The following is a 21339-nucleotide window of genomic DNA, read 5'->3' as shown; positions in this document are numbered from 1 at the left end:
AGAGGAAAACCGTACATTGAGTTTGTTCTATCGATCATAACTCACGAACTATGCTACGGATGAATCCCTTTCCTTTTGAGGCTATTACGCGTCGTCCATTACGTGAGGAGAAATTTTTGCACTTTAGTGCTTCTTTAATTGGCAAATGTGTTTAGCGCAACAGTGCAGACCGAAGGAAAAAAAAAGTCATTTTTTATGATACTGATAGCCACCGTGCATAATGTTTCAACTAGATAAAATAATTTTAAAAAATAATTTATTATTGAATTTTATAGTGAGCGCTTTCGCTGCCGTAAGAGCCCGGTCAGTAACTTCCAGATCCTATTCTACCAAGCAAGTAAGCCACCGATTCGAGCCGAAACTTGCTGATTACGTCTTATCTTGAGACGATCCTCAATCACCTTTAATCTCGGTACGATAACCTTGTGACGTCCGCCAAGCTAAGAAGGCTCATGCCTGACGTCATCGTGAAACTGAAACCGGCGAAATGAATGTGACGTTCATTTTTCTGGCTTATCTAAAAAGGAACTACATATCTAATCTTGATATCAATCGACAGCTTCGGACTGTCCCTTTAAATCTGTAGGCACTTTTAGAACCTGTGGAGCATCAAATAAATAAGAGAAGTGACAGGGAGTGTATAACTAAGGTGCTACGAGGGCAAGAAAAGAAATACAACTTGCGATCGGTTGGAACGCGAGCGCAATGGGAATACAATACAAAAATATGAGTGGGGCATTGTGCAGTGTCGTGAACAAGACTTCCGTCGTGTTCCGCGAAATCTGGCAATTTCGCGTCACAGCCTTCGATGTTACGAGTATTTTCCTTGCTTTTCCTTTGCGCGGTTATTTTCCTTGTTCTCTCTGTTTCGAAGCCAAAGCCTGAGGCCGAGAGTCGCCGATATTTCGAACGGAGTCTGTGTTCGAAATATCGGTGGTCCCGTACCTGAGGCTTAAGCTTGAATGTACCTCAACAGGATCCATAGGGTTCTCACTTGTCGATGATCTTCGTTTTGTACGCTGCATAGAGTGACTTTCTGCTGTTTGCACGAACGTGCTTTGCTGACTAATCTGACTTTGCCTTTTCTTCTTCTTCATAATATATATTAATGAATCAATTACTAGGCAATAAATTAAGAAATGTGAACGTCCGAAGATTTGTTCAATGCTGATATTTGTAGTTTAGAATATTTTATTAACGTACTTATCGAATTACACAAGTAACTGCCCAATCACTTCATCGTCGTTACGGTAGTTACAAGCTAACGGGTGGCAGGAAATTCAAAAAGGTGGGCACATGACACATTGCACGTGACGTATACCACGGCCTTCACGTATCGCGCGAAGAGCGCCGTGCACATTTTTTTATCACGTGTCCACTTTTTAAAATTTCCTGCCCGCCTTTTTGAATTTCCCGCCACTCGTTAGCTTGTAACGACCGTAACGACGATGAAGCGATTAAGCCCCCAAATTCCACTTTGCTTTTCACTAGCACTATAACAACGTAAATGTTCTATGTGCAAACTATCGTTACATATTTGCATTGTTACGTGCAAACTATCGTTGATATATTTCATTTGCGTTGCTCTTAGTGCAGATCAGATTAGACGAGAAAAAAAATGTGGTGTTGTTAGTCCTGAGAGAGTCGAACACTGGCTATTCGACTACTTAGTGCAACAATCTTCTTTCCAGCACAATTCCGTTACAAAGAGGTCTCTACTTGGTATACCGAGTCTCTGTCGTAGTATATCAGCGCTTACGCAGCGCCCTTCGTGACTTGTCATAATGTTAGAGCATCGAGCAATAAGACTGATTTGAAGGCTTAACTACAACGATATTTTTCTTCCCTCAAAAAATAGTTCTAAACTGCACCTACAATTGCCTCGGAACAAAACGCAATTTACACAAGCCAGTGCAACGCCTAAAATAAGACTGGCAATGAAAGCTTCTCGTCGAAGCCATCTGTTCGTAATTTGTTTCACCGCCGTTTTCCGGCGAAGTGTTGGGCGCGGCCGCAAATTTCTCGCGCGACGCGTCGCTTGAGAAGGTAAAGAGAATATAAATGCCCTTTAATGTTTCATGGATGACGTTTCCTGATTTCTTCTCTGGAGCAAGAGAGGAGTTTTTTTTTTTTTTCTCTAGTGCATTGGAGTGCTCCGCTTTCAGGAAGGAAGATGGAAAGGGTTTCTTCCTCCACGTTAGAGTCAGTGGTTTCCAATATAACTGATACAACACGTATACAGCGAGCTTGCCATTAGATAGGTTTTCGAAACCACAGAGAGTGAGATTTAGGTACACACTGAACTTTTTTTACGCCATTTTGAGTGCAAGGTGGGTGTGCCACAACTCACACCCCTTTAAGTGTAAAAGTTTGCAGGTGTAATGAAATACACCTACCTCTCATGGGTTTCACAACACCTTCAAACTTTTGCACTTAATGGGTTGTGAGTTATGATATACCCACAAAACACCCTTAAACCATTACACCCATAGTCCACCCTTAACACACCTATGTAGATGTGCACCCAATTCACACCCATCTATGAGAAGATCAGCGTCGAAGGGATGTAATATAAGTGTGATCTGGGTGTATATTGCAAAATACAGCCCTCTTACGCTAACATAGGTGTAAAAAAAATTTAGTGTGATAGCTGTGAGCAGACTACGTTATGTTGTTTTCGTTTTACGATGCAAGAGTTCCGTAACGTTACAACAAGAAAATACACTACTTCTGTTGTTACGTCACGAAAAGCTGAATAGTAAACGGAAAGAAAACGTACTTTGTGCCTACGGTTGCATGATTCCCGCTATTGTAAACGAAGTTCTGCCCGATGCTATAGACGACATGCACCCCTTACGTCATCGATTACGTTTCACCGCCGCGCAAAGCATGCTGGTTGGCCTATCAACCTTATCAGCCTTTTCGGCCTATCAGCCGACTCGTTTTTCCCGCTTCTTGCCCACCACAGCAAAATATGTCCTCGAACCTTCTCGTGATGTCACATGTTTGTAGACAGAGGGTCGTCCAGACGGCGTTCGGCGTGCCAATATGTGTTTGGAAAGTGTTGATTTCGAACACAAAGAATGGCAAAGCGAAAGCTTTATAAACTTTTACTTTACTTTACTTTTTTACTTAATTTACTTTACTTTTATTTACTCTATAAACTGCCACCTTTCCAGAGTTTTAGAGTTGATTTTTCACGTCTTTTTGACGTTTTAATTAGTCTCTTTTTTTTTTACTACCTATCTGAGCTGCTTTCGCTTTTTTCACTCCCTAGAAATGCATGGAGAAATACATTTCTTCTTTCCAAAGTATCGATATCATGGGCATGCTGTCAATGCTCATCAACACACACATAAATGGGATGATGATGACGATGTGGGTCATTCACCGCCACTATGGCGGCATTGCTCTTACGGAAGGGATGATGATGGAAAAGTGTCCTATTAGAGTTCGTCCATTAGTCCAGTGCTAAAGAGGATCGCAGCAACAACTCGTAGGCCTTGCATCAGATGTGAGGGGTCCGACCATGGCCCGAGAACTTTGGCTAAACTGAACTGGCGTCGATCGACGCGTTGCAGAGCAGTTTCCATGAGGGCGCGCTCGCGATCGTACTCTCCACAGACCAGGAAGATGTGATGGAGGTCACCGCCCACACAACACGTGGAACAGAGGCTGGATGCGCCGACAAATGCTCGTCAATACGCTGATGGTACTTGCGAAAAACCTGCAGCTGACATGCACATCGCGAATTCGTGGCACAAGCAGCTTTCAGTGCCCACACATGAACGTTGTTTCCACTTGAATAAAGTTATACAGTCAACCCTCGATTTATGAACCTTCGATTTATGAATTTCCTCGTTTTATGAACACGAGCACGGGGAACCAAACTTCTTCCATTCATTTTTCCCTCGTTTTATGAACCTCGATATTCGAATAATGAACGGAATTTCTGGGAACCAATTAGGAGTTGCCCAGCGTTTTTGCCCTCAATTTATGAACGGATCGTTCCGAGGTCAACAGAAACTTCAAAGGGATAATTCCGTGGTCTTATGAATGACGCCTGAACGGACAAAACGTTTTCCAGGTATTGCACCCTTGGTTCTTAACCCCTCGAAATCCGAACAACAAACGGGTTTTCCGGGGTCGCACAAGGTGCGACCAAGTGTTCCTGACCTCAGTTGATGAATAAGGTGGTCGCTGTCACCCGGAGATTAATAAACTGAGGTTAAAAATCCCGGAGGAAGTCCGAGATCAGTCCAGTGCGAATGTGGTGACATCTGTTATTTCCAAGATTGACACAGCGGAAGGCATGGTCCAAAGCAAAATTAAACAATTTAGTATTGCATAATAAACAGAGTGTGAATGCGCTAACGTCTGTTCTTTGTGAGATTGATACAGCAGAAGGCATGGTCAAAAGCAAAATTACACAATATATGGCATTATAAACACAATCCCAACTCGGAAATACGGTTGCATTTGCTCGATAGTACTCAGTTAACTGAATTTTTGATTTATGAATCCCTCGATTTATGAACGATTTTTCGGGGAACCGAGGGTGTTCATAAATCGAGGGTTGACTGTATATGCAAACGCAGTGCCGTTTGCATGCCACGAGCCCTTTCCACGATAGCGTTTTCTCCTGGTCTATTTCTGTTAATCCAACATACATAGTTTAGTACGCCCAAACATTTTTTTCGATCGCAAACCGTACCCTGTCAATATTAAAAGGGACGACAGCGTTAGCATGCGATATTTATCCTACGTTGCCACGAGATACATAAAATACTATTGTCTTTCACCACGATCATGTATAATTCCCAGGTGGGTATCGCTGCCTATCGCACATTTTCGTCGTCCTCTTTTTGCTGAGAGCATCTTCATATTTAAAGATTGATGAATAATTCGCACTTCCATCATATCAGCAATGGTCCATCGAATTGCAAACTTTTACGAAGGATTAGTTTCTTGCTCTGCATTGGAGATGGGGCAACATTAATACATGAATAAATGTTGATGTTGGAGCGATCTTGAGATGTCGGTGATACCCAATCAATAGATCGGTACAGTACGGTCAATCAATACGGTACGCTTCTCGTAGACTTTGTGGAATGTTGTTCTCTTGACAAAGCGCTTACGACATACAAGATTGTTCTCCTGTAAGAATATGGAAGCCTGGTCACACCTCTTCGTTTTCGTTTCTTTTTCAGTAATTCCACCAGGACTTCACCACGTTCACCAGGCGCCCGCAAGCCGAACTCGAATATATAAAACCGTACCTTTATTATAACCTTTTTTTTACGTACCTCAAGAATCTTATTTTTTTGTCGGTAAAGTCAACCGTATCCAAGCAATATAATTAGATGTGTTGTCGGACGACGTACATTTTGCAGAATATTCGCTTCATCCGCTTCATCAGTCATGTGTAAGTTACTTTAAAGAGTAACCGAGTTAATTGCTTTTCTCGGATTGTAGCGAGGTACAGCTGCAAAGAAAGTCCTTATCATCTTCATCACCAGAAAGTCGCCTCAGAGCATGCGCACATATGGCAAAAATACCGCGCTATCCGAGTAACTTCGTTACAGTTACATGCAGTTACTGTAGCTAAGAGTGTTAAATAGTTCGAGTTACAGGTTACGTATTCCCCAGAATAAGTCGCTATACTTGTAACGAATATCAGATCGGTCTGGCAAAACCACGCAACCGAAACCCTCTCGTTATTGAGACATTACTTCAACGTATCGTCACGTCAGCACATACCAAAGCCATCGCTGTCGCAAAGTAAGACGAACCTGTTTCACGAAAGCCCGGGATGACAAATGAAATCAAGCTAATACATTCTTTCTCTTCCTCTTCGTAAATCACCGTTCTTAACGGAAACATAAATCAGTGTTTCCCTTCTGAGAAAACGTCCGCCGATTGAAAACACGTAGTATCGCTGGAACCTCTTAATCCTTTCATTTGTCTTAGGCTTAGTAAAGGAGAAGAAAGCAGGGTCGGAACACAAGAGTCTGAACTTAATGAGAAAGTTCTCATCTTTTAAATCCGCGCAGAGAGCCTATTCTCGGAGCCAACAGTAGCTACTTATCTCTCCTCTTTTGTTTCTTTCCTATTTATCGCAAGAAAAGAAGAACAGAAGCGTTATTATCAACACCTGCACTGCGGGTTCTGGTGATACGAGCGATTTATGAGATTTCTTGCGAATTAATTGGGAAATTAAGAAGGGCTGTGCAAAGTGCTGATATGATGTGCCGGTGACGTTCGATGAGAGGAGGCTTTGGATTTGTTGACTTAATTACGCCTTCGGGGCGCCATCAAGGGGGGGGGGGGCAACCGATCTTTAATGCATATGCAAACACGTGAGGCGGAATAATTTGTGCGCCTCTTAAAGTGAGGCATTATTAAGTCCGGTAACGTGGAACACGTTAGATTGTGCCACTTTGAAAACGCGCCATTTCATTTACATAGATTACGCAGCGTGTATGACAAGCAGCAGGCGAAGTCACGGACAAGAGTGGGTAAAACACAGACGGGACGTCCCGTCGCCCCATCCGTCGCCAGCATCGCCCCCTAGCGACGAAACTTCCCATTCATCATCTAAAATAAAGTTGTTCATTGACTCTCATTTGTTAGTATCTGCAATTTGCATCGCCCTGTATCGTTGATCTTGTGTTGTGTATGTTACGTGTGTGTTGTGCTTGTTGTATAGTACCATGTGAAATCCGCCTAGTAAATCTCTCCCACACAAAATAAATTTGTTGTTGCTTTGCCATTTGCTTTTTGTCCCGTCCAGCTATAGCTCAGTTGGAACGAGGACACCGAAAAATTATCTTTTAACAGTGCGCATGTGATGAAATGAGGTATCGCACTTCATGCAGTGAAACACCTCGTATCATCATCGTGGATTAAACGTTTCTCTTTTATATCAGCATGAAAGTTAAACACAATATTTCGAAAGGATGCGAAGGGCAAAACCTGTAAAAGGCCACCATCCTTTATTTGCTGTTGTTGTAGAGCTTTTTCTTTTAATTATTCCAAATAACCATAATGATTGCTTTAGAAAAGACGAAGGGGTGCAAACACGTCAGTATCTTGAGGGATTCACCAGTCAAACACACACACTGGCCCCGTCCCCCACCGCTGATTCGCCCCGTACCGATAAGCGATAAGCGTCAGCCACCCATCGCTGGCTCACTCTTTCCAAACTTTTACGCTGCGCGACTTAATCAGGCCTCTTCATGCGTGGCTAATTTTACACCCCATTTCGGTCATAGCCCGAATAAGTTCCACAGACTGTCAAAGAGGGCGCCACGATCCACCCCTTTCAGACTAGACAGCTTGTCGAAAGTGAGGCTCACCCGACCGCAAGGGTAAACGTAAAAGATGCACAGCCTTCGATTGAGGCGACGTCAGAGGTTGCAGACGCCGCCGAATTCTTCCCCTTTGAAGACCATGAGAAGGCTCGTCGTAGAAGCCAGCCGACCGTTAGCGACTGATAGTGCCTTCCCTTTGAAGTCAGGTTAAGCCAAAAAAAGACCTTCCGCGTTGGACGGCGTGGTTATAAACGACGCGAGCAGGGCTGATAAGAGGTTGCCGGACATCCGTGATAAGCGGCGTGCGCCCTGCCGTACTGGCTTGTCGTGTACGGGACCTTATGATAGTATGTGTGTGTGTGTGTGTGGTTTTTGTCTGTGAGCTGTGCCATTTCGATGCCCGATGAAAGATTTCTTTCGTGTTCGATTAGGGGTGTGGTTAGAGGTTGTGAGTGGTATGTGACACAGATGTTGTGGAGATTGCGGTGAATGTCAGTGTAGAATTAAAAGGTGCTATGTAGATGGATCAAAATGTGATTAAGTTTGAGCTTATGGTTACGTATGCGCGCATCCTGTGAATGAGAACGACATTAGGTGAGCTTTGGATGCCTGGGCAGAGGCGATCCAACTTACGTTGATGGGCTTCGGCGCACTTTCTGTATTCCAGGACTTCCGCTTCTGGCCTTGCTCGAAGTACCCGTCGAAAGGCCTCCTCTGGTATGTATCGACGGACATCTATTTCCGTCTGGCCTAGAGCCTTCCTTGTCCTGTAAATCACTTGCTGTGTTTACCGTCGAGAGTCTCTGGAGTTTAGTGCACCTTCAAGGGGGCCCTCTCTTTACGCTGCCTCATCGCTCCGCCCTTAGGAACCCCTAGAGCGCGGTGCGCTTCAATGGGTCCTCTCAGTCTACCGTATTCTCGCTCCGCCGTCAGAGATCCCTGGAGCCTATAGTGCACCTTCTGGTGCGCTCCCTTTCCGCCGTCTCCTCACTCCGCCCTCATGACTCTCTATAGTCTAGTGCGCTTCAAAGGACTCTCTCTTTCCGCCGTGTTCTCGCTCCGCCTTCAGAGATCCCCAGAGCCGATACTGCCGATCCGACTATCTTCTTTGATTAACGAAGCGCAGTTCTACCGCAGCGCCTTCCCTTGCTTTTCCCTCCACACAGGGAAGCGCAGCCTCCTTCCAACACCCGCTGAGTGTTCCCAGTGACCTTCAAACAGAGCTGACGACTGCGGCGACATTGTTGTTGTTGTTGAGCTTATGGGACACATAGTTAGGTTAAGGGAAGACAGTCAGATTGTCCAACGGAGACTGTTGTGTGACGGAAGCTGCAAGAGATGGCCTTCGGACGGCGATCTTGGCTCCAGGGATCCATGAGGGCGGAGCGAGTACACGGCAGTAAACACAAACTGCGAATTCCTAACGAGAGCCGCGTATCGAGCTCGTGTACAGCCACACAGGACATCAGAGCGCAAGAAGGTAGAGTCCCCGATATCAGGTCTGCAACTTTTCCCTCCTCTACGAAACGCCTCTGACTACACCGCTTTGTAGATGTAAAAATACCAGTGTCACATTCCATTGGGAGGTGCTCCTAGTAATCAGAAAACTGAACGAATTTATATTATTGGAAACACGCACCAGAAATTAACGTTCAATAAACATCGAAATCGAAACAAAATTAATGTAGGAATATCGCAGTAACACAAAACTCAAAAACGCGATTCAAGGAATGGGCGCCGCCATTAGTGCGGCCACCTCGTGCAATCGGCAATCCACGGCACAGGAACTGTGCACGTGTGGATTGCCGTTTGCCGAGTTCTTTCATTTTCCCGTGTGTGTTCGTTCATTTTCGTGTTCGTTCGTGTTCATTTCGTGTCCGTTCATTTTCTCCCGCTCGGGAACCGGTGTAGAAAAGATAACGCATCGCCCAGCACTCCTCACGTGAACAACTGTGCATATCGCATGCGGAAGCAACCAGTCTTCTTTTTCCTTGATCTTTTGAACATCGATACACTACTCATATGTTTACCTGATGACTAGTTATATGGAATGTTACGAAATCATTAGTCATACTCATTAAAGACGGCGGTCACCAGTATTCATCCCAATGGGAAGAGCGATTTTGGCAGTTCACCGCTGTTGTGTCGTCGCTTGGAACGAGGCTACGGAGCTCACGGAGGCTGGTGGTTTGAGACTAACGCGACAAGGTCTATACGCCAAAAGCAGCGATGGGCAGTACTTGAAATACTCGGTACTTAAGTAGCACATAAAGTACTTTGGGGGTACTTTTACTTTTACTTAAAGTAATACTGATTTCCACTTTACCTTAAGTACATTTTGCTGTACTTTTGGTTGAAGTACCTGAAGTATCTTTGTGTGAGCCCTGCGAGCCTCGTTGCGTGACAGCGGGCGCCGCAGCTGGACCTGACCCACTACCACAGTGTTCATTGTGGTGTTCACAGCACTGCACCTCGGCCTATTTTAGCCAGTTCGCAATCCTGTCGGAGCCGATGAACTGGCACGCCTCAAGGTAATCTTCCGCTTCGTTTGTGCATGTGTATAGCGTGCGTGCGTGCAGTATCCGTAAACAGCTAAGAGAAAGACGCATGAAAACAGCATGATGTATTTGAGGCTACTTAAAAAGTACTTCAAGTACGTTTCTCACTGCCTTGTACTTTACTTAAAGCATTTAGTGCCGGCAGGACTTTTTACTGTATTTAAAAGACATATTTTTGCAAGCACTTAATACTTTACTTGAAGTACTTTTCCCGGTACTTCGCCCATCACTGGCCAAAAGATGGCGTAGCACATGTGGTGCAGTGGCAATACTACTGTGCGCGGAAGTGTCTTCATTCTTGCCTTTAGAGAAGCAGATTACTTCAGCAAAAGTTCACAACAAAGCAGGCCTTTGAAAGGGAAAAAAATCGTCCTAGCTTTTATACGCAGTCACGCACGGCGATTAGGGTCATCAGATACAGCAGCCATTTCGATTCTTGAAGCCGAAAAAAAAAGCTTTTCATTTCATAAATTTTTTTTAAGCGAAAAGTTTAGGAATGAAATGGTCATTCATGGCGTTTTCTTTCATCGCCAGCAACTTGGCCAGTCGAAAAAAGACCGAATCACACCGCCATTTCTCACTGTCCACCCCCCTGCTTTTTGTGTTTCGCACAGGCCGATAACGGTAGCTCACCGTCGACGAAAGAACTTCCTTTATATATGTCATCTACTAAAAAAAAAAGATGAAATTCTTTTGTCGCGTCAGAAACGTCTGCACGCCGGCTGTACGCGCCAAACGACGTTCGGACATCCACGTCTTTTTCTATTTCAGGCTCAGTCCCTTTTGTACGTCTTGGCGGAAAAGTAGAGGGAAATTGCCCGAGGGAAGTAGAAAATAAAATAAATCGCCCAACGACGACCACATGCGGCTGGTGCATCAATGCCGTCTGCTTCCCCGATAGCTCTGGGGTTGCATCGCAGGCGCACAGAGCGAAACAGAAACCGCGCGGGACGAACTTTTGTGCTGTTCCTGCGAAGTTACGGCTGTGTGTGCGTCTGCTTATGGCAGTTGTTTAATGTTCACGGAGGTAGTTTATTGTGTGCGAGAGCATTCGTTCGTTGAGAGAGGTAAGTGGGAAGGGCGAGTGATGATGAGACGGTTCCTCGACATACTGCTTTCTTGGCGATGGCTGGACCTTGCTGATGTGTCTGCTGTTGCTATGAGTTTAAAACTTCAACGCCCCTTCACAGCCCCTTCATGTATCTCCCCACTGTGTTCATCACTATTTAATCTGATTTGGCGTGCTATTGGTACGCCGTGCAGAGCTATGAACTATGTTGAATATGTAACGAAGGGGAATGAAATAGGATACTAAACGAGGAGTGGCAGCATAATATTATGCTACTTCATGCAGGTATACCAGGGCGGTTAAGCTGCTTTTCGTAGCTTTTTACCTGTAACTCCTTATTTCAATTCGAGATAAAACGTAGAGAAAACGTAGAGAAAACGTACACGCTGTACAAAAGCCTGGTATGTCCTCTAATTTTACGTGAAAGTTTCCTCGTTAACGTTGACGTCTTTTGCAGATGTGAAGTCGAGTAGCTGTACTCTCGTTGTCACCCTTCTAAACTATTGCTGTGTCCGTTTGGTCGCGTGACAAGTATTCAGTTTTACTGCCATGTACCCTTATTAATCTCGTCGCTCTGTTTTTGTGATAATACCATTCGAGAGCATAGTTTCAAACCATATCTGCAACTACTTGCATACGATTACAACTTGTCCATACGTTTCGAAGACACAATGAAGTTTTAGTAAGCTCGAACTCCATGTAGTGAAAAATCTGAGCAAATCTCCATAGTTAATTTTTCTAGTAAATCGATCAAGGGCAATCTATCAATGGAAACAGCGACATGGCCGAGTCGACAAAAGCACAAAAGGTGTTGGGTTCGAAACCTACTACCGGCTTCGCTGTCTGAGGTTCCCTTTGGGTTTACAGGCTGACCCTCGAGACCGGCTGTCGGCACAGTTCCCCCTGAAGTCGGCCCAGGATGCATCCCTACTCTTCGTAGCCCCCCTGTTCCCTACTCCTGTACTGTCTTGCTCCATCTGTCTAAATCTGTACGCCGATTATGGTCACAGGTGCTTCGCGGCGCTAAGAAGGAATTAAATCTGAACGAAACAATTTTTTCCCGACATGATTTTCATACATCTCCTAGATGTTGACATAGATGACAGCGAAGTCTGTGCTGGAGGGTCCTACTGCCTTAATCTATTAACATTCATACACTGCTTATATCCACTGTTGTTTCAACGATGATTGAAATCATCACAGTGAATCACATTGAATCACAGTGAAAGAGGGAGATAAAGCGTATAAGAGAAGCATCAGGGTAAGGATAAGGAAACTCCATTAGAAATTTCCAAACACGGTAAAGCACTGTTTTTGTATAACACGCGCAAACGTTTTGTTATTTTGCTCGTAAATTCTAAAACCTCTCGTACAAAACTGAAGAGGCCTTAACATCGTAGTAGTCTGTACTTCGATCCTCTCCAAACAGTTTTCAAAATCCTCTTCGTTCGGCAGCGTATACTACAAGAAATTGAGAGCATCCTGATTGCGTTAGCCGGACGATACGGCAGTTCATTTTTTGTACTTCTTCTCCATTCCTCAACTAAGCTCGTCAGGCCATCGTAACTCCGGGAAAAGAAGTAGCGAACACAGATACTAAGTTCTGTAGTTGTTCCATGTTTTTTTTTTTTTTTTTTTTTTTTTTTTTTGTAAATCGAATTCTGCACTTGTCAGGGCTTGCGTCTGTCTCTTCTCGTGCGTGTAGCCTGTGTAGTGCTGTGGATCCAAACCCTGCTTTCCTATAATCAAGTTTCATGATTCTGCCTGTTTCAATTGACAGAAGAGTTGCTCGTATGTGACTTTATTACATTTATCAATTGCTCTATTCACATCCTATGCCATTTCCGGTACCGCAAACCTTTCAGAACGCCACTTACGACAAATTGGTTAACCCAACTTCTCTCTGGCTACTCTGCTCAGCCCAGTCCTGCACTAACAGGAGGCGGTTCCGACTACCGTCCTGCGCTTCCTTCATATCTCCGGCCTCTCGACCAGCCTCTAAGGCCACCTTTTCATTTTTCAGTCGGGCTCTTTCGTTCTTTCTTTCTTTTGAAAGGAATAGCAAGTCGGCCTGCGCCCGACTAACCTTTCCTCTCTTTCGTTTTTCGGTAAACACATCCCCTCCCTCTGTACATGAGGTAGTTTTTATAGCTCATTCCTCCAGTTATCCGCGTACATGTTCATAGGGAGAAAAAAAGAGGCATACCAGCTGATGGCAGTGGTGGGCAGTATCGAAGATACATGTATCTGCGATACTGCCCACCACTTTTTCGATACATTTTGTGTATCGGTATTAGGTATCACGTGCCAAAAATGGGAGTATCGGAGTATCGACATCGAAAATACATTTTTAGTGTATCGTGTATTTTAACGATACTCGATACTAAAAAAAGACGCAAATATTGAGGCTGTTGAAAAATTGAGGCAGTATCGAAGATACATGTATCTGCGATACTGCCCACCACTTTTTCGATACATTTTGTGTATCGGTATTAGGTATCACGTGCCAAAAATGGCAAATATTGAGGCTGTTGCGAGACTTAGGGACGGCGGCGCTCGCTCAGGCGGTAGTACAAGCCAGGCCGCAGCGGCGTAGACATGTCGACCATAAATTCGTTCGAAGCTTACGTCCGCGCGCTCTCCATCGTCAAGGTCGCCCGGAGAGGAGGCCCTGGGCCCTGCCCTGGGGCGCGTTCGTGGGCGCGCGCGGCTTCTAGTTGGTTCCAGAAGAATCTTTTCCGTCTCTTTCTACGGCTTCTGGAACTGCGCTGCCCGATGTCCCCTTCCTCAGTGCGCAAGAGCTCGTCCACATGACTTGAAGTGTGGATTCCGCGTCTGCCATGCAGAAAGAATAACCGCCGGCTTAGCTTGAGCGCTGTAACCCGTCCTACAGCTCACAATTCGCAACGGGCATCTAAGAAAATCAAGTCAGAGGCAAAGTCAGAGGCTACCGGGTAAGCACGGCAGTACCAAACGATAAAAGCAGCAGAAAAAAAGTTTCAGGTTTATTCGTATGTATAGTCAAGTGCTCACAGACCGGTACGCACGAAGAACATTGTCTTAAAGAATTGTTTTTTGCTAGGCTGCTTATTGATGCGATCGTTTCAACGTACCCATGGCTTCAGTCTAAAGTTCTAAGAAGACTAGCTGCTTAGACAGTGCAGCTTCATTAAATCCGTGCGGTCGGATACGTTCAAGCCCTGTCAGAAAAAGTGTGCTATAAGAATACACTAAAGGCTTTAGAAATAACGAATAAATGTTTTTACTTCCCTAATCATATTACCAGCTTTATTATATTGTTATTTCAGTGATGTAAACTTCGCGAATTATAACACCAGCTTTATTATATTGTGATTTCAGTAATATAAACTTTGCTAATCATAACACCAACTGTATTATATTCGGGATTTCCGTTATGTATCGAAGTATCGACGATACAGTACCGAGTATCTGCATCGAAAATCAATTTCGGTTCTGTATCTTGTATCGGTATCGGAAATACAATTTTTGAGGGTATCGAGTATCGGCATCGAAGATACTTTTTTGAAGCATCTTGCCCAGCCCTGCCAGCTGGTGTGAATTTTCGCAACAGCACGCGACGACTCCAATCTGACTCGTCGCGTGTGCTGTTGTCCAAGAGTGAGCCCTCATTCTGCTGACCCGCACTGAATAGCACTAAACTGGTTGATTTGATTGGTTGGTTTGATTGATTGATTGTGATTGGTTGATTGTGATTGATTGATTGACGTGAAAAAGGAAGAAGACAAATCAATAAATTAAAATGATCGGTTCGGTTTATTTAAATACTCGAAATATTTCTCGTACCACTGCCATGAAGCCAACCTCCCCGTAACAGTAAAGTGGATATACTACATACGCGGCTATACGACCTCGAACTAAACTGTACTTCCAGTTGTCCACCTGCCGCGCGACGTGAAATCCGTTGGAGTCGAAGCGACCCGATTCTCATCATACATCACTGTTACTATCTTCGGCTTGCTCGGGCTTCACACGCACTAGACACCCGCTGTGATTTACGGAACGAACGCTTCGCTCCTGGCTGGCAGAAACAAACCCTTGCCGATACGTAAACCCATCACGTCCATCGTATCAGGGGAAACTCGATATGTCCCTAATGCATGTTGCAACCTCCATGAAGCGGGAAATGATGATGGGGAGATATATAGCCCAAGGGGAGGAAAATGCTGCAGTTAGAAAATCTTTTTTTTTCTCACTCTCTTCTTGGCGCTGTACAGATTGCGATTGGTTCGCAAACCGTAGCAAACCATAGAGAGACATTAGACCTCCCCATTTTTTTCTTCTATCCATCATTATTATCATCATCATCATCATCATCATCATCACCACCATCACATTCATAGACAGAAAGTAAGTTAGAGAAGACACGTATATAAATAAAAAGTTAGATTCCTTCTGCAAGTGGCAGACCTTGTGCAGCTAAAGCTATAGATCTTCTTAGAGATTACGAATCCTATGTGCAACAGGTCATGACACAGGACACACACGTGCACGTGACAGGAGCACGTGTTGGTCACCTGCCGACGCTTCGACTCTAGTCGTCGAACACTGAAGAACGCCCTTGCTAAACTTGACAACCGACCTTTTAATGTTGAGAAGGTACTGGGGAGCTGGCCAAAACAGCACCAGCAACCTGCGCTGTATGCCCTGGCGAACTACCTCAAGGACATACGTGCTGAATTCATCTTTCAAATCATTCAGTGCTTTCACACATCGAGCATCATGGAACAGCTGGTCGCACCAGTGCGACCTACGTTTCCATTGTTTCCCTTCCACTTCCATTCTATTCTATAGGTCACGAGTCCTCTTCGAAAGCTTTTTTACGCTCAGCAAAACAACTTATGTGTCACTTTACCGTTCACAAGTTCAACCTCTCTCTGTACTTTTTATGTTCGATCGGATTCAATCGAAGCGCTCAAAAATTAGGGCACGCACATTACAGAGTGCATACGACATCTGCAAAAGGCGCAAGACCCTTTTGTCACAAAGGTACGGGCCCCCCTTGCATATAGTTCCATCCATGTGCGCTCCACTGCTGACACTCAGCGCCATCTAGAAGAAAGATTGTCCGACCGCAGCTCGAGAGTGACGTGATCAGTAAGAGCCTGTTTTAGCGGCCGTATCCATGACAACGAGCCACAATCAGCCGCATGGACATCCTCTCGTAGCCACACATCCCTCTGCTCGTCAAGTGATATGCGGAGATTGGTTGAAGCCAACGACGCCGGACTTTATCTGCTTAGGTAGCAAATGAGGGAGAGAAGGCATCGAGTAGACCTGCCTCGGTTTAGGTCGCGACAGATCATGGAACCGAATGACGTAACGTTTCCTTGGAAATGGGGGTAATGAGAGAGACAAAACAGAACATTATCTGTCTTCTTGTGTGTGCTTTGTGCTCTGTCTGTTGCTCTCAAGGGAATGTTACCTCATTCCAATGTACTCCAATTCAGATTTACTTATCATACCAACAATCATCATTGACGACAAGCGTGGGGACAACGCTGCAAGATGTAATTAGTACAAATGCCATGTTTGATTTCCCGACTCTGTTTTCAAACTGTCTTAAATGCAAAATGTTTGCGTTCCTCGCTTTAGCGTAATTAGAGACCCACATGAATAGCTTCGACATTCATGGCCCCATCTTTCGCAAAAAGGTGGGGAAGGGGGGGGGGGAGAAGCTACTGGGTTCCGGAAGCGAACAGTTCTTTTGTCTCGTACGCTCGAGTTATTCTTATTGTGCCCAGTTTATACAAAAGGAAGGAAAGAGGAAATAACCTCAAAATATACAGAAAAACGAGAAAATTGTGCAACAACCTTTGTTGTAATGTCCTGACGAGCGCTAGTCGTTTATTTTCTCCGGGACTTATCTGATGGCAAGGAATAAAGTTAAGTACCAAAAAAGAGAGAGAGGGCGGGGAGGAAACATATCCGGCTTTGAGAGCGCCTCTTGTATAGGTTCCCGGCTTCAAACTTATTGTTTCTGCTGCTGCGCGCGCGCCCCCTTTTGTTTCTGACTTCAGGAGTGATTTGGAAGTTTTCAAGTTGTCAAGCGAACGTGTGAGGGGGGCGGGAAAGAAGAAGCTTCTGGGCTGCTTAAGTGTGTTTCTTTTGTGTGCCACGATTTCCCACTCTTCGTATCGAACGATCCAAGAAGAGAACCGCACTTAATGCGTCTGTGTGGCACGCTTTTCTCGTTGCCATTTAATTGATAGAGAGCGAGTCACTGCTTCCTTTGATTTGTTTGGAATACGATTTATTTGTTCTTTTTTTTTCTGTATGGTTGCAATTAGGAGGCGGTATAGCGTTCGGAGAAACGCGGAAAGCAGTTAATTGTAGGAAATATTTTGACGATAATGAGGGGGTCTTCAAGGATATCATGACAGCAGCCTTCCACTTTCCACGCGGACGTGATTGCAGGGTTTTAACGTTGCCCTCTACCATAGTCCTGTATTGTTTATGCCAGGGCAGTCTATGTTGTTTGTTGGTATATTGTTCAGTTATGTAGTTTAGTTGTTTATGTCATCATTGGGTGGAATTATAGCAAACAGTTATATGGTTATGCACGGAGTTACCATATCCATGACAGCGAGATAAAAAGTAGGATTACCTGACATGTGCGGTGGGCTATTACGCCACACTGGTTTATCGGGCAAAGCTGGCAAAATGACAAAGTAGGCCACAAACAGAGGAGACGAAAGTAGGAGTCTAGTCTACACTGTGCCTGCAACGGACGATAATATGGACGACACGAACGTTTCAGCCAGCCTGCCGTTTCGTCTTGCCTGCTTGTGTGTTTCAATTTGCTTCTTTCGTCCGTAGGCATACAGAGAGCTCTCTGAACATCATACCAACATTCAACTTGGGGGGGCGGGGGGAGGGGTCCTATTCCACTGGCGTAGCGAGGTGCGGCACCTTTCAGCAGTGATGGCCACTAACTACTTCTACAGTAGTTTAACTATAACTACTAACTACTTCGCAATGGAGTAGTTTAACTAGTAGTTCAACTACTTTTCAGTGGAGGTAGTTAAAACTACTTCTTTAACTACATCTATAACTACTTAACGTTGTCCATCGACACCCATCCCATTCTATAGTGTTCTTGGACACCTAAATATGAATCACAAGCAGCGATAAAGGTGAAGATTTAGTACGCATTTCACGGCACAATTGTTCTGCACCTCCATTCTCATCAAACATGTAGCTCAAGGTAAAAGTCGGAAGCACAATCGTGCCATAAAGCTTGCGGCAAAATCGGAAGTAGTTGGCACCTGCAGTAACCTAACTACTGTAGTTAACTACTCGAAATAGTAGTTTAACTAGTAGTTGCCACTACATTTCTGCAAGTAGTTGATAACTACTTTTTAACTACAATCAGGTAGTTTGACTACATGTAGTTAACTACTGGCCATCACTGCCTTTCAGCATCTATGGGATTCGCCGTACATTTTGAGAATCGTATAGCACCGCGAGGAGTTATTCGATGTGCGTGAAATGTACCCTTACCAGTATATTTCGGTGCTTCGGTGCTCCTGGACTCAATTGGGGGAAGGGAGGGAGGGTAGGGTTTTCGGTTTGGGCCTAAGAAACTTGTCCGAAGATCACGAAAAATCGCGTTTCTCATATATTCATTCATTCGTTCCTTCTTTCTTTCTTTATCTTTTTCGTTTCTTTCTTTTTATTTACGTACAAAATGAAGACACGTCAAATGAAAATTCGAATCGCGTTAAGCATTATAAAAAAGAAATTTATATATATATATATATATATATATATATATATATATATATATATAGGGTGAGGTAAAATGATTATCAAACGGCCACGAAGTTTTACAGAAGTTCAAAAAAAGACGCGGAAACAGATTTTAGGGAAGTTACAAACACTAGTTTATTACATAGGGAGGGAGACGTTAAAAAGTAAAATGGGCAAGGGCTCGACGTTTCGACAGTGGCACTGTCTTCGTCAGGACGTCCCTTTGTCCTGACGAAGACGGTGCCACTGTCGAAACGTCGACCCCTTGCCCATTTTACTTTTTAACGTCTCCCTCCCTATGTAATAAACTAGTGTTTGTAACTTCCCTAAAATCTGTTTCTGCGTCTTTTTTTGAACTTATATATATATATATATATATATAATGAGTACCGAAGAATCTCTCGTTTGGAGCAGGAGCCTCATGTCGCGATCTGCCGATACTTCGAACGGGGCCTGTTTGTCTACGTTTGCGGTGTCTACGTGTGTCGCTAGTTTGCATAGCCGACAGACAAAATATCATAAATGCAGGCGAGATGGCAGGCCAGATTCACGACGAGGGAAGCTTGGGCCTGGGCAGAAAAAATTAGACCGACTGACAAAACGACTCCCGGCAAGACTCGCCAAGACTTCGGTTTGAAGCTAGGGCCGTGGTGTAACATAGTCGCATCACACGTATACAACACATGACCTGGTTTTAACACAATCCCTCTGTCCAATGTGAATGCAGAAGCAAAGGATGGCGGGTGCACCATCAACTTGAACCTTAATTTAAAACATACAGAAATTTAAAATTAATTAATTTAAATTTATTTTTATACGTGAAGCGGGAAATATTTGTAGCACCTATGCTCACCACATTGTCGTTGTCACTATCACTGGATGCGAGGGACCATTTCCTCCGCTTTCCATCCTCACGGTCAACTACAGATCGAAGCGGATCACCAGGCATACTGCGATCGATAAGACATATATTCGCTAAAACCACACAGTTTTGTTTTGCTCCAATTCCGCGCCAGTCGGTGCAGCGCCGTATCTGTTTCAGACAATTCAATCTCGGCCGAATTTGACGCGCGACTGATTCCTGGAATCCTGTGCCTATTTCTCTGACTCGGCCTTTCCGACGGTCTTGGGATGACGCCAACCAAACGGACACAACAAGAGCCCTTCTCTAAACGCATGGATATTTTTTCTCTTTTTTTTTTTTTGAAGGGGGGGGGGGGTGTTCTCGCACGTTTCTACGTCTTTCATTCTTCTTCTTCTTTTTTTTTTTTTTTTTCGTGTCTCCCAGTGGATGCATGCGGCGCCGAAGAAGTATTCCCTGCATGAATGCTTACGGAAAATGCAAAATTGGAAACGTTCAGCGGCGTGGCTGCACTAAATGGAAAAAGAAGGATATAAAGATTAAGATGCGGGATGACATGGAAAAGGTTTTGAGCTTGACAAATGCACAGAAACTGTCTTCGTGAGAAATGAATGCAAGTCGGGTGCTTGCAGAAAGAAAACTTATCGAGCAAGTTCTTCGTTTGTTTGCTTCGTTTTCGTTCGATATTTGTCGAGCTCCCCCCTTATTTCCCGCTATTCACGATTTCTTTTTTTCTTTCTTCTCGTCCTTCACTTTTTTGTTGTTTTTTACTTTTTATATTGCTTTTCTAGATGACAAATGCTCATATAATTGTGATGTCACTCCTGCGAGTTAACGATACGACTATTGCGTCGCACTTAACTCAATCCCACGACCTACTAGATTATAACGACCATGTCGTGGGTACCCCTTCCCAGCGCCGCATTTTTGGAAGCTAGCGGTGGCGCTTCCCATCGTCCCAGTTATTGCTTCCTCAACTTCTACAATACTTTGTACTTCAGCTTACCTTAGTATTTCTGTACAAGCGGTGGACGTTCCACTGATGTTTCATTCTGAGGTTGATTATCATCATTCTACGCGTTTTCATAGGAGCTATCGCTGTCGTCTGCTACGGTAGTCATACATACGCTTCTGCGCGTTCAGAATTCAAATTTCCATCGTCCAATCGTGGCGTGCCGATGAGCAGCGCCCCTGGCGGATCGTGAGGACGGGATCCTCATACGGGTTGCTGATTGTGACATGGTCGTTATAATCTAGAAGGCCGTGCTCAATCCTACACCCGGCCCATACGAGTATCTTATAATAATGCCATAATGCCTGTGAGGCATTTGGGATAGAGAAAAAGAACAAATTGAAAGAAAAAAAGAATAACAACAAAGTACGAGGCTGCCCCAGGAAACAGGGTCAGAGAGGCTAAATATAAAAGGTGTGTGCACATAAAGTGGCATCAGTAAGCCAATGTGCCATATTAAATGAAACACGTGAGCCCATCTGATTGATGGATTATTCTGGCTGTTTCGACCCGTTTCATGCTGGCGCAAAGGCTGGCTTCGTGGGGGATCGTAAATATATATATACAGTATAATGATACGATTAGGTGTGTAGATTGATCGAGTGCTTGTTGCTCACGAAGTAGCTGACGGATCATAATAAATTGAAAGTATTCAAGTGTAAAGCGGTCCAGTCACGTGTTCCTTGCACACGGCACACTCATTTATGCAGTGCACTGTGATCTGCGTTCCTTGC

At 44.4% G+C, this 21339-nt stretch overlaps 1 long non-coding RNA gene across 2 annotated transcripts in view; it reads left to right on the top strand.

Moving 5' to 3' along the window:
• Positions 1 to 21339, top strand: part of LOC135366736 (uncharacterized) — a 329450-nt gene that overhangs the window by 63982 nt on the left and 244129 nt on the right. Inside the window, exon 2 of one of the 2 annotated variants that reach the window (XR_010414274.1) lies at positions 7981 to 8030. The exons of the other annotated variant lie outside the window; for it this stretch is intronic. This is a non-coding gene — a long non-coding RNA (uncharacterized LOC135366736). The remainder of the gene's footprint in view (positions 1 to 7980; positions 8031 to 21339) is intronic. 2 annotated transcript variants of the gene reach the window in all.

The sequence above is a fragment of the Ornithodoros turicata genome, chromosome 8, assembly GCF_037126465.1.
Source record: "Ornithodoros turicata isolate Travis chromosome 8, ASM3712646v1, whole genome shotgun sequence".
Classification (NCBI taxonomy): Eukaryota; Metazoa; Arthropoda; class Arachnida; order Ixodida; family Argasidae; genus Ornithodoros; species Ornithodoros turicata.
This window is presented reverse-complemented; position numbering and strand designations above follow the sequence as displayed.